Source organism: Macrobrachium rosenbergii, chromosome 25 (genome assembly GCF_040412425.1).
Source record: "Macrobrachium rosenbergii isolate ZJJX-2024 chromosome 25, ASM4041242v1, whole genome shotgun sequence".
In the NCBI taxonomy this organism is placed as follows: domain Eukaryota; kingdom Metazoa; phylum Arthropoda; class Malacostraca; order Decapoda; family Palaemonidae; genus Macrobrachium; species Macrobrachium rosenbergii.
In genome coordinates this window covers 3,833,376-3,846,442 of record NC_089765.1, presented here as the reverse complement: position 1 = coordinate 3,846,442, position 13,067 = coordinate 3,833,376, and the positions used below count along the sequence as shown (strand labels likewise).

At 36.9% G+C, this 13,067-nt stretch overlaps 1 long non-coding RNA gene across 1 annotated transcript in view; it reads right to left on the bottom strand.

Annotated features, from left to right (window-relative positions):
• Positions 1-3,908: 3,908 nt before the first annotated feature.
• Positions 3,909-13,067, bottom strand: part of LOC136852284 (uncharacterized) — a 249,767-nt gene continuing 240,608 nt past the window's right edge. The window contains exons 2-3 of the long non-coding RNA XR_010857096.1: positions 9,576-9,687; positions 3,909-4,131 (exon numbers count right to left, since the gene is read on the bottom strand). This is a non-coding gene — a long non-coding RNA (uncharacterized lncRNA). The remainder of the gene's footprint in view (positions 4,132-9,575; positions 9,688-13,067) is intronic.

Below are 13,067 nucleotides of genomic sequence, written 5' to 3'. Positions count from 1 at the left end.
GAGGCTCGCTCTTAGCGAGGGTGTTTCCGCTAATTGAAAGGTTCGACGTTAGTATTCTGGAATGAGTGGTCCGCCGTGCTCAAAGGGAGCGTCTAGACCGATCGGGAAGTCTTGTGTGACTATTTTGGGAGTTCGCCCTCCGTGGATCTCGAGTCGGGTGTCTTGTTTCTTTAATGAGTTTGCCTGGCCACAGGTGCCAGTGGCCTCTCGCTAACGGCTGGACGTGTCATTCCCTATGGCCATAACGTTAGTCAGTGGTGCTGTGGTCGTCGAAGACACCGAGTTATCGACGAGTGATGCGAAGTCTCCCTGCAATAACACACAGTTCTCTGCTTTGCATTCATTTTTTCTCTTTTTCTGTGTGATATGTCGAGAAAATCTCCTCGTTTCTGTCTTTTAAGCTAATGTTGTGTCCCTCTTAGTGTCAAAGTCTTTTTCCCTTTCTCTTCTTTTTTGTATATGTATATGTATTTGTATTGATTAACAAATTCCCCAGTTTTTTATTCCTCTTAGTAAATATCTCCTGGTTCTAGTTTTTGTGATTCGCTCTGATATCCGTAGTTGCGTTCCACATTTAGAAATGGAGTCAGTAACCCTCAGAATTGCAAATTCTTGTGTGGAACTCCGACTGAAAATTGGTTGATGCCCGAAACTCCGAAGTAAAATACTGTGTAGCTAACTATCTGAAATAAATTTGACGTTAACACAGCATTTTTCTTACTTTTTCATTGAGGTATGATTTTTGTGTTTCAGAGAGAGCCATTTTTGTGCTTCGATATGGTTAAGGGTAGTGAATGGCCTCTTCGAAATACCTCAGAAGCTAAAAAAAAAAAAAAAAGAAACATTCTCCAAAATAGGCATTTTTTTTTAAATATGCTGCTCGCTAAAGAATACCTTGGTAAAAAATAAGAAATCATAATAATATTTGAAAACTACCTTAAGAAATCATAAGAATATTTGAAAACTACCTTAAGAAATCATAAGAATATTTGAAAACTACGTTAAGAAATCATAAGAATATTTGAAAACTACCCTAAGAAATCATTCATAAGAATATTTGAAAACTACTTTAAGAAATCATAAGACTATTTGAAAACTACTTTAAGAAATCATAAGAATATTTGAAAACTACCTTAAGAAATCATATGAATATTTGAAAACTACCTTAAGAAATCATAAGAATATTTGAAAACTATCATGAGAAATCATAAGAATATTTGAAAACTACCTTAAGAAATCATAAGAATTTTTAAAAACTACCCTAAAAAATCATAAGAATATTTGAAAACTACCTTTAGAAATCATAAGAATTTTTGAAAACTACTTTAAGAAATCATAAGAATATTTGAAAACCACCTTATAGAGGCAACGCTGGGCACTGCACAGTTTTCCTCGATTTGGGGCAGGAAGTTTTAGCTAGTTGTAGCAAAGCGTCAAAGCACTAGTTTTTGCTTTATCTAATGAATATTCCCCCTCAGGTATTGATAATACTTTTTCTCTTAGCGTTGTTTGCAAACATTTCACCAAAGGCAACTCAAATGAACGCTCCCTTATTCTAGAGGAGGCTTGGCGACGGCAGAGGAATTATGTAATGTTTTCGAGGAAGACAATTATCTTGAAGTACGCTCTCCTCCCAGCGAGTGTCCTTTCTTCAAGCATCATACGTTTTGTTCTCATTTGTTTCGAGTAATGATTTGTCATTTCCCACGGTCGAAAGATGCTCCCATTAAGTGCGCCTCCTCGGCGCTAAAACCCTTTCACGGTTAGAGGTTTCTGGGGGTGTCAGAAAGGGCCGGGAACGTGATGCGGCCAACCTCTTTTCTGCTCTCTCGGGAGGTACCCGTGATGAAGACTCAGAGAGAGAGAGAGAGAGAGAGAGAGAGAGAGAGAGAGAGAGAGAGCAGGGAGGCAGGGGTGAGGAGGAAGAACGCGAAGGCGAGGAAGAGAAGGATGTGGGGCAAGGTGAGGAGGGAGGTGATGAAGAAAGGGAGTGAGGAATTATTAAAGTCGGAGGAGAAAAGAGGACGGGCATTTGAAAACGAGAAAATGGATTCTGATGAGGACGGTGGAGAGGAAACACGAAGTGATAATTAAGAATTATGATGTAGAGGGAGAGCAAGAATTGATGATGACAGATGAACAAGGGGAAGAGAGAGAACCAGTGAGAGAGAGACTTTTTTCGGTATAATTCAGAAATAGATTATATTTACAATTCACATATAGCTATATATATATATATATACAGTTTATATGTGTATATATATACATATATATATAATATATATATATATATAAATTATATATATATATATATATATATATATATATATATATATATATATATGTATGTGTGTGTGTGTGTGTGTGTGTGTGTGTGTGTGTGTGTGTGTTTATATAAATTGCATGTACGCTAGGTTTAAACTTGCTTAAATTTATCCGGTAATTTTCAGTAAGGGTTTAATTCTACATACACAAAACAAAAAATCCATCGTCTCAGCCGCTTCACGAAGGGAGGACACCTCAGCACCGTGACATCTGCATGAGCATGCTCCTTTTACCACTCTCTTGTACTGGTTCCTGTGTTTGTGGGTTTTTCATTTGCATTATTAAGCAAATTCTCAGCACACACTCCCAGTGACAGAACGTTTATAACAGGATCAGTTTTAGTTTACCTACTTCTAGTGTTCTGAATCTTTGAGTATCACTTCTGAATGGCATGATTTTAGGCTTGTTCACTGAATTGTTTATTTTTTTATGTAATTTTTAAGTAGACGGTAAAGCGTAAGAGCTGACTTCTGCTCACTGTAATTTGAGTGTAAAGATGTGTTTATTAAGATTAAATTAATATTACCCTCATAGAACTATAAAACTAAATTTGTTGTCGTTAATTTCTCTCATGTAACATTAAAAGTTCTGCAGATTTTTGTCGTAGCCTTTTTAAATGAGTAGAGATAATGAAATTGGGTAAATGGGGTATGTACGAGTATATATCTTTAGGGAGTTTGGTCTCTGCTCTCAATCAATACCAGATCAAGCTGGGCCACCTGGTAGTAACTGCATTAGGGCCCTGAGCTCAGGATACTAGCGCCTGCTGCCTGGATCCACAATCGTTAATTGTGGTCTTGCTTAAGAAGAGCACCAAAAATCATTGGCAGTTGGATGATGGATCAAGTTAAGCGCTGAGTGGTCTTTGTCCTGGGCTTAAACTCTGGATGCCAGGTGGATGACCTGTGTTATAAACCAGTGGGCAATGGCAGAAGTCATTGGCCCTAGTCAATTAAGAACTATGGACTACAAGAACTGGAAATTCTTTATTGTACTTTGCCAGGGGAACCTCTGTCGATTCTGCCACTTAGATAGGCACAATATAAAAATGGCCCCAAGTCACAGGGACATGGAGTGCTAAGAATCTCCCAGTTAATAAACATTAAAGATAAATTTGGAATAGGGAGTTGGAAGCCAAGAACCCTGTATCAAATTGGGAAGATTAGAACTGGTAAAATAAATTCAAAGAGAGATGTGTGGCGAAAATATCACGACTAAGAAAATAAGATAGTAATTCCTAAAAATTCTGACCTCAGACAAGGATGTATGGACTTGTCTGGGTCTTCCCTTTTTCGGATAAATAGCCAACGTGATGTATCCATCAGCGGAAAAAGGAACACACGTATGTGGAAGGGCCACAGGATTTAACTCACACACTTACCTGGACTTATCCTTATTGTAGAGTGTTGAATACTTTGTACAGCAATCTTTTCTCATTAGACTAATTATTATGAACTTTCAAGGGATTTGTCTCTGACAAGACAGTATTTGTAAAGTAGATTTATCTTGAAGCAAGAAATGAAAATTTACTGTAATTTCAAACAAGGGTAAAATCGCATGCTTAGGAAAACAAACGAGGGATGGGGGGGTGGGGGCATAAGAAAAATGTAATTTGGTTTTTGTGCCGAACAGTGGGCATAACTTGTGGGAACAGGAGTGGCATTTATTCTTGTTCACCTCCACGAGAGGTTATTGCTGGCATGATTCTTTGAGGCTGCTAAACTTGAGAGTGCTGGATTCCCAGTACTCTTGATTATGGCAGTGGAATTTGTATGGTTTGACATCCCTTTCCTGAGTATTCTCTGCCTGAAAAAAGTAGGGAGAAATTAGAAATGTTAAAAGAACGTCTGTTATTTCTCTAGACAATGTACTAGACCTGCTTTTCTTCAGTGATCAAAGGCGTAAGAAATTATAGGAGGCATACTAGGAGTCGGGGAATAAGGATCCCGAGAATGCATGGTGTCTGGTGGACACATGTTCTTATCAAAGCTGATAAACAAGCAAATTAAGTAGGTGTCATTCATGTGAGATACAAATGGGGAAAGAGTGTGATGTGAATATGAAAGGAGATAGGAATAGCCGAAAGGAGAAATGAAAAGTACATTAGGGCAAGACTTTGTTGTTTTGCCACATCTGCACTGGACATCTTAGCTATTAGCGACTCTCGGTGCAAAAGAATGTTGAGAGAGATAATCTACCAGAAGGGGATAATATATATATATATATATATATATATATATATATATATATATATATATATATGTATGTATATATATATACACACATATATCTACTCGTTTATACACATATATATGTATATATATATCTCTCCAGGAAGACCAGATAGGATTGGTACAGGAGTAGGCATGATCATAACGTCAAATGAAGAAAATTAAAATTGAATGTTATGCACCAGTAAATGAATGAGTTCTCAGAGGAAATAAAAGATTGATTTCATAAAGAACTGCAGGATGTTACAGGTGAAAAACCAGAATGAGATATGAGAATTGCTTTTGGTATTATGAATACCAAAAGTTAGAAGGAACAGTGAAAGTATGGAGGATGTAATAGGTAAGGCAGGCCTGGGGGAGACTGCAGACGAAAATTATTGGTGCTGTAAGTAATTTGTTCATTTGAGGTAATCATTTTCAACAGAGGGACATCTCCAGATGGCACCCATAGAAATCGAATTGTTATTAACTAGGAAATAAAAGAACACTGAAGAATGTTTGGAGCTGCAGAGAAGTTGGTGTTGGTAGTGTCACCGACTTGCCATTGCAACAGTATAGCTGAAATTAAACCCACCCAGCAGACTTGACAGAGTATCTGGTTTGATACAGTGAAGTGCCTTGGAGATGAATGTCCAGAGGCTTTCGCAACTGAATATTGAAATAGATTTGCAGTTCTTGATACCTTATGTGTGAGGGAGCAGACAGTGAATGAGAATTGGTTTAACTTAAAAATGAACCATTCTTCAAGAATAGTGCTGGGATATTGGGAAACGAGACAAAACCATGGATACTGGATGAGACTAGGGATACAAGAAAGAAAAGACAAAAACAAATGGTACATGCAGACAAATTTTTGGGAGGGATGAAGAACGCAAAGTAAAACGTGCTAAGTAGTCAAGTCTAGATATTGAAGTTAAACGAAGATAAAAAAAAAATATTTTGTTCTAAAGTCTGACGATGTTGAAAAAGCCATGTATTCAGGAAGTGGCAACGGAGTTAGGTCCCCTACAGAAGTATTAATGAAATATCCATGAGTGAAAAGAAAACAGTGAAGACGCCTGTCAAAAGGAGAGACAACGCTGAATGGGACATTTTTGTGAGGTTAGGAACAAAAGCGATATGATTTTCACACAAGAAGCTGAAAACTCGTGATGTACTGCTGAATGAATTCACAGTTTCTGAAGTTAAATCAGTAATGAGGGTGATGGAAAACACCAGATTATGATGGCATCATTGCAGAGGCGAAAGTACACCCATTATACCAATTAGACTGTTTTACATAATATGGAACGAGGAAACAAAGCCTTAGGAATTAAGAAGCCTAGAAAGATGACCTAAATGAATGTGGGAACTATAGAAGGATTACACTTGCGTCGGATGTAATGAAAACATTAGGTATGAATATACGTAATGTGCTGGAGGAAGATATTGTTAAAAAGTTTAAGAGATGAACAAGCTAGTTTTAGAAGTGGAATGAATTGCACAGATCAGTTCTTTGTGTTAAAAATCATGTGCATGGAATTTAAAAAAAAAAACCTTCCGATGGCTTTTGTTGATTACGAGAAGGCACTTGAAAGCGTCCAGACCAATATTATGGAAAGTCTTGTGTCACTATGGTACTCCTGTTAAATATGTAAAGTTCGTTGAAATTATCCATGAATGAAGTAGATGCGAAATTCATGTTGATGGTGTCTAGTCAAAGGAATGTAATACATAGTGCCGTGCTGTTATTTACCTTTGCTGTTTGCTCCTCTCATAGATTTTATGAAGATAATGGTTGTCGGAGAAGGAAGAGAAGGCTTAGGTTAGAATGACAATAGAAATTTGACTAGCTTAGAGTATGCAATTGAAGCTGTTTTAATCAGGAAACACAAGAATTACAAAGTTTTCTCAATAGTATGCATAGTATACAGTATATAGAGATGGGACTCAACATAAATATGCGAAAAACACATGTCGCGAGGACAGAGTAGGCCGAAGGGATGACATAACTTCAGATGGAGAGGGAATTAATGGCGTTGAATATTTCATAAATTTAGGAACAACGATATCTAGTACAAAGGGGAGGCTGAATAAGATCTGGAAATGAAATCAATTGAAACTGCGTACACAAGTCAAGTATAATCTGCATTGCCTTATGGACACGAATCTTCGGATGATAAAGAAACTAAGTCTAAATGATTTCGTCGATTTGAGACTAAAGCTTCGAGAAGTATATTAGGAGTCAGATTGCGGGAGGGAATTAGAGATGACGCCACGGGAGAATTTGCATGAGTTCCATTTATAGATAATGATGAGAGGGAGATGGAAATGGCTTGGGCACTTCCTTTTGCACAATCTCTAGGGGAAAAGTACTTGGGTTCCTGTGGGCTCCAGGAGACCCAGCCAGACCTACAGTACGTGTATGAGAATTGAGGCTGTAGATTAGTGGAGATTTTTGGAATATGAATCATGTTATTATTATTATGAAGATAAACCCTGTTCATATGGAAGAAGCCTACAGGGGCGATTGACTTGAGATTCAAGCTTCCGAAGAATTTGGTGTTCATTTGAAAGAAGGTACAGAAGACAATAGGAAATACAAAAAGAACAGATAAGTTATTAGAGGAGAAAAACAAGATAGATTAATAAACAAATAGATAAAAATATAAATAAATTATTAAAATACAAGGTGAATTGTTGTAGGGTATTGATGGCAAGATATGAGAGGCGGAATATTTTGTCCAAAAGTCTGATGATGTTGAAGAAGCCATGTCTTCAGGGAGTGGCAACGGAGTTAGGTCCCCCACAGAAATATTAATTACATGGCTTTGAAGGCAATGATGATAACGATTTATTTAAAAACGATCGAGTGGATATTTTCGTTAGAGAGAGAGAGAGAGAAATTTCTGGTAAAATGATATATCAATGTCAAAGATATTCAGAGGAGCAACTTCTGCAATTAGAATTAATGTCAAAGCTGTGAAATGAATCAGCTAATAACCTGCAAGGCGGAACGAGGATAAACTTAAAAAAAAAAAAAAACATTCTAAACGATATATATTATTTTAATTGTCAACTACTAGGTTTTGTGGGGCTTCGGCTTTCATAATTCGAAAGTCTAGGGTAGAGATTTCATAGATTTTAACAGCAGGTTTTGAGCGGTGGTGTATTCTAGCATCTGTATATTTTTATAATGCGCTAAAGGATGATTCTGAGGAATAATCCTTAAATTTCTTTTTCTTTTCACCTAAAAGGCTGCAAATATTTTATGCTGGTCTTCATTTGATGCTCTTTTGTCATATCGGTTTACACATATTTTCTTATATATATATTTGATGATCTTGAACGAATGCAGACCATTTTTTTTCATCCATTTCTTTTTTTTATTTCATTGAAATCCCTCAGTTTCATTTGCATGTGATCGTTTACTGTTTGCATCGTTGTTTATGTCTCTTCATTCTCCTGCTCCTTCTTCTTCGCGAGAGAGATCAAGCAAAATGGTAGATGAAGATGAAGAGGGTAAGAGATTGGGAAGGAGGGACTAGTGAGGGGAGATTTGGACAGCCTGAGGGGACGAGTGTGGCCGGATATGACCCGTCAATTGTGTTACTTCATCAAACCGACGAGATACATATATACACATTTGCTGCTCTATACTGCCTTTCGCCCGAGGGAAGAAAGAGAGTGGAGAATCACGGCTATGTGGAAAAGGAGGGAGGAGGAAGCGAGAAGATTCGTGGACGAGAGAGAGAGAGAGAGAGAGAGAGAGAGAGAGAGAGGAGAGAGAGAGAGAGAGAGAATATTTCAGATTTAGAGCCCTCCCCTTCTCCTTATCGAGAAAGAGTCCCCCAAGATAAGACGAAAGAAACAAATGCATAGTTGATGCGACGCACTGGGTGGGTGGACTGAGATTAAATGGAATTCAATAATGCCAAAACACAAAGGGAATGGATGACGTGGTTTAATCTCATATTTTCACCTCCGCAAAGTGGATAGATGGGGGAAGAAATTGTTGGTTTGAGGGCACCAACCGGTGTGTGTAGGGGGAACATCAGGAGGGAAGGGAAGTTCACCACAACTCACAAGAAAACTTTTGCTCTGGACTCTTTGTCGGAAATTTAAGAAGTGTTTAGGAAGCCAGAAGGGACTGGAATAAATGACCTCTGTGAGTGCGATCGGTTTTCCTTCAAATTTTAACTTGATCGAAGCCGTATATAATACTGTTTTTTTTTTTTTGCATTGTTAAGTGATTCTTGATTCTACATGTATTTACCTTTACATTATTTTTCCAATTAATTTCTTACTTATTTTTCTGCATTTTCTTTACTTCATTTGTTTAACTGTTATCATTTGCTCTTTATTGCTCTCATTTGGTTTTCAAGACATTCGTCCATCTCTCTGGTTTTGTCAAAGTTGTTTTACTTTGGTTTCATCCACAGTTCATGTGTCAAGTAATGAATGTGGCATTGATATATATATATATATATATATATATATATATATATATATATATATATATATATATATATATATATATATATATATACTGCTGCTATATATATGAAAGGATGAGTATAAATGACGGCATGCGAAGTTTGTTGGATGCATCGATGCTCAAGATTTAGCAATATTTGTGTTTCACGTGAAGTGGCCAACAAAAGTAGTAGGTCAGGAAAGAAGAGTTGAGACTAAACTGAATGCAACGTGAAAGGAAGGTTGTGTGAGGAACACACTATAGCCGATTAGCATGTGGGAGGTAGAACAGAAAATAAAAAAGTGGACTAAAGGAAATTTAAAAGAATGCTCCAAGTCACTAAGATTTTAATAAGGTTCTAAAGCCAAGATGTTGAAGATGTATGGACGTTACTGACTTAAAACATAAATATTACGTTATAATAGAGAATAGACTCAGATTATGACATTACTCAAGCTATTAAACCGTGAAGGAGAGAAAGTTCATCCGAAAATTAATCGATACTTTCGTTAGGGTGAGTGAATAATCGTTGATAAGTATAGCTCGCCATGCTTCTCACTTACTTGTACTGTAGTACCCTCTTTTCTTATATTTATTTCTTCCCGTTCACCTGTTCCTTCCTCTCTTATTCCTGACAGATGATTTCTGCTCCATGTCTCTTAACTGCATGTGTATCTGTAAATATAAGCAATTTGTAAGCAAGTCATCGTTGTGCGTCCTTATTTGACTCTTGGGAAATTAAGTGGCCTTACTTGCACTAATTTCTTTAAAGGCCAGGCATAGTTTACCGAATCCAGGTAAAAAAGTCACAGGAAATAAGTCACAGGGGAAAAAGTCACATTAAATCTTTCCTAAATAGTGACCCCAAGGATTTTAACCCGATGTGCATCCACTTTTGCGGTGTGCTTAGTGCAAGCCCGTTGGAGATTTCCATGTAAACTTAAACAAAAGGCTGTAAATATCATGAAGATAATGACCTCTAAGAAATATTGTGAATTTCTTCCCTGTGACTTTATTACCGGCCACCATAAATTAATGTGACTTTTTTTCCTGTAACTTTTTTCCTAGCCAAAATTGTGACTTTTTCCTGTGACTCTATTACAGGCCACCAGTTTACCAAGGTTACTCTAGCTTTTCAGGATTACAGCACATTACGAGGTATATATCCATCAACAAAAGCATTTCACTGTGTTGGTTATGATATCACGTGCACATTTGCATGCACTCTTCCGTCCTCTGCACAAGAAGCAAAGAAACAGCCGCCTGTCAGCGCGTGACGTCAGTGCAGTACAAATAACCTAGCTAGTAACAAGGCTTATTACGACCCAGACTCAAGTTCATGAGATGACATGACGGAAATTGAAACTGAATCCACTCACTTGTCGACAGAGTTAGGTGCTAAAGAGCTGGTTGAACTAAAAGACTGTGTTTGGGAGTTTGCTTTAGATTGACGTATTAAATTCTGTTTGATTCTGTGGAAATGGATTTTTAGTTTTCTGTCAAAGAAAACTATTGAGATGGCTTTGTGTGTCCGTCCGCACTTTTTTTTGTCCGCCCTCGGATCTTAAAAACTACTGAGGCTAGAGGGCTACAAATTGGTATATTGATCATCCATCCTCCAATCATCAAACATACCAAATTGCATCCCTCTGGCCTCAGCAGTTTTAATTTTATTGAAGGTTAAAGTTGGCCATGATCGTGCGTCTGAAAATTTCAGGGGCCTCGACTGAGAGTTTCATACAGGATTGTACGCTGTACAGACAGCTCAATTGCGTCGAATAAACCTCGACGCATTTTTTATACTTGTTCCATAAGCATACATTTCAAGCTTAGGCTAACCTACCATAGCTGTAACGAATTCGCGTTTTATTACATTGAAAAACAATTTTTTTTTTTTTACAAATCTTATACTATAAGCCTCATAGTATTCACAGACTTTTTACTGTAAATCACTCTATAGGACTTCTGTTTTTAAACATCTCATTGAACTGTAGCTAATAACCAGACAATTCAGTATGTGCATGCACATAAAGAAACAAAATCGTGCATAAAAATGTCAATTTAGCTTTTAAAGTTATTTAGTGCCTTTGTTTCTTAACTTGTATTTAACAAGTATTTTTGATAAAGATGAAGAGACTCGCTATTCTTGGGAGAGGATCGAGATACGGAGAGAGAGAGAGAAAGTGACAGAGAAAGAGCCTAACGATGAAATGCAGCCCAAGGATATCGAAAACTGTCTCAGGCACATTTTTTGGTTTTTCTTCCTTTCTTATCTGATGCAGTTCGCTTTTGCGGTCGAGTCAACGGATAGTAAGAGAATGCAGTAAGGGAGAGGTTGTGGTATGTTAAGTTGTCATATATAGCTTAGAAAAGCCCTCGGAATATTTCAAGTAGGCTAATCCCGGAGGGGGCTAGTGCCGTCAGCGCACCTCATTTGGTGCAACGTAGGCATTACCTAAGGTTCTTTGCAGCGTCCCTTTGGCTCCTAGCTGGAACCCATTACATTCCTTTTACTATATCCCCGTTCATATTCTATTTCTTCCGTCTAACTTTCCACCCTCTCCAACAATTGTTTTATAGTGCAACTGCGAGGTTTTCCTCTTGTTACACCTCTCAAACCTTCTTTCTGTCAGTTTCCGTTTCAGCACTGAATAACCTCATAAGTCCCAGCGCTTGGCCTTCGGCCTAAATTTAATATTCTATGTCGCAGTTAAGCACGAATGAAGTTTGCTGAAAAGGATTAAGCACTTCGAGAATCTTGAGAATCCGGCAGTGATGTCAGCAATTCTCGGATGTCACGCACAGCATATTTTCAGAAGTTACTCCATAACCGTTACCCACATGTTCTCTTTAAATTTTATAGTTATCAATTGTCATTAGAACCAGGCATTTCCTGCAGTCCAGGTCCTCATTCATGACGTTCAATAAACATTTTATCCGCTTTCAAATATGTTCGACTCTGTCTTTCTCTCATACATACAAAAAAAAAAAAAAAAAAAAAAACATGTTCTCGCTAAAGCCTGACTGACGGTCATGAAGAATCCCTGAGAGAATTCTTTATCTTCTGAAAGCCCTAGTTTTTTCTTTACCCGAGGCTGAACCATATTTTAGGCTGCATGAAGCGGGAATTTTGTGTCGTGCTACTGCTGTATTTATACATAAATGTGTATCTGTTTATTACAGTAAACGTAAACAATTGCATATATGTTTTATGCGTCTTGCATATATACTTGTGTTCGTATACTCATACAGTTGCAGAGAAGCATAGATGAATGTATGTCATATATATATATATATATATATATATATATATATATATATATATATATATGTATATATATATATATATATATATATATAATATATATATGTATATGTATTATTTATATGTGAGTGTGTGTGCGTGTGTTATTTCCTGTGATAGAAGTTGCAGAAACACACACACACACACATATATATATATATATATATATATATATATATATATATATATATATATATATATATATATATATATATATGTGTAATGTGTGTGTGTGTGTGTATATATCAATCGATTCTCAAACTGGTGCTGTAACTTGCAGTGTCTAGGGGTGCACCAAGATTGTCGTGAATTTTGTCTTGGCTGATCATCTCCAATGAACATTTGTAAAAAAAAAAAAAAAAATGTTTGCAGTAAAGCCTTCCTTATAATTATTAACAGTGTGTCTACTGTATGTTTATCTAATTCTTCTGGCATGCTCTTTGCACAGTATATTTCTGCATGTACGGTGTGCTGACATTGGTTAGAGTATGGATAATAATTTTATTCATTAAGTAAGAAGTTAATTCATGCGATATGGTGGGATGGTGAAGAAGGGGTGCCACTGTAATGATTACATTAGCTAGAGTGCCATCACTAAAAAAGATTGAGAACTACTGCTATATAATTTATATATATATATGTTGTGTGTGTGTGTGTGTGTATGTGCGTGTGCGTGCGTGGCTTGTAACTTCTGTCACAGGAAGTAACACTTGATATAAAATATAAATTGAGTATATGGCTACGAGGATAT